Below are 1189 nucleotides of genomic sequence, written 5' to 3'. Positions count from 1 at the left end.
TGGGTTTGAGACCTGCCCCGCGAGACCTCATCTCTACAATAAATCAAAAAATGAGCCGGGCATGGTAGCGTGGGATTATAGGCTGAGCCACCAAGCCCACCTAATTTTTTAATTTACTGTAGAGATGAGGTCTCACCAAGTGGCCCAGGCTGGTCTCAAACCCCTAGACTCAGACAATCCTCTCACCTCTGCCTCCCAAAGTGCTAGGATTACATGTGTGAACCACTGCGCCCGTCTATTGTACTCATATTTCTACACAAAAGTCTATACACGAATACTACCTCACACCTATTAGGGTAGCAACTGTCAGAAAGAACACAGAAAATAACAAGTGTTGACAAGGATGCAGAGAAACGGGAGCCTCTTGCACTGCTGGTGGGAATGCAAAATGGTACAGAAAACAGGATGGTGATTTCTCAAACAATTAAAAGGACGGCCATGTGGGCCAGGCTCAGTGGCTCAGCCTGTCATCCCAGCACTTTGGGAGGCTGAGGTGAGTGGACTGCCTGAGCCCGCGGGTTCGAGACCCACCTGGGCAACTTGGCAAGAGCTCATCTCTACAATAAAAAATTTAAAAAATCAGCCAGGCGTCGTAGCGCGTGCCTGTAGTTCCGGCTACTCGGAAGGCTGAGGCGGAAGGATCGCCGGAGCCCAGCGGGTCAAGGCTGTGGTGGCCGGGAGTAGCCAGTGCACTCCAGTCTGGGCGACCGAGTGAGACTCCAACTCAAAAAAAAAAAAAAAAGAAATAACTACCATCCTAGAATTCTGTACCCAGCTAAAGAGTCATATAAGAATGGCCGGGCTCAGTGGCTCAGCTTGTAATCCCAGCACTTTGGCAGGCCGAGGTGAGTGGATTGCCTGAGCCCACAAGTCTGAGACCAGCCTGGGCAACTTGGCGAGATCTCATCTCTACAGGAAATCAAATATTAGCCGGGCATGGTAGCACATGCCTGTAGCTCCGGCTGAGGCAGAAGGATTGCCGGAGCCCAGCAGGTTAATGCTGGGGTGGCCGTGAGTATGCCACTGCACTCCAACCTGAGCGACAGAGTGAGACTCCAACACCCCAAAAAAAAGAATGAGGAAGTATTTGTTTCCATTCTCACTGCAAGGCATTGAACAAGGGAGCTACTAAAGGTTTTTTTGTTTGGGTTTTTCTTTTTTTTTTTTTTTGAGTTGGAGTCTCACTCTG

At 49.7% G+C, this 1189-nt stretch overlaps 1 protein-coding gene across 1 annotated transcript in view; it reads right to left on the bottom strand.

The window, feature by feature from the left end:
- The window catches only part of LOC103249211 (von Willebrand factor-like), a 28545-nt gene that overhangs the window by 6958 nt on the left and 20398 nt on the right, over nt 1-1189 (bottom strand). The gene's annotated exons all lie outside the window — the stretch shown is intronic.

Source organism: Carlito syrichta, unplaced genomic scaffold (genome assembly GCF_000164805.1).
Source record: "Carlito syrichta isolate Samal-C Ts95f unplaced genomic scaffold, Tarsius_syrichta-2.0.1 Scaffold117974, whole genome shotgun sequence".
Classification (NCBI taxonomy): domain Eukaryota; kingdom Metazoa; phylum Chordata; class Mammalia; order Primates; family Tarsiidae; genus Carlito; species Carlito syrichta.
The sequence above is the reverse complement of the archived record's forward strand: the minus strand, read 5'-3'. Positions and strand labels throughout refer to the sequence as shown.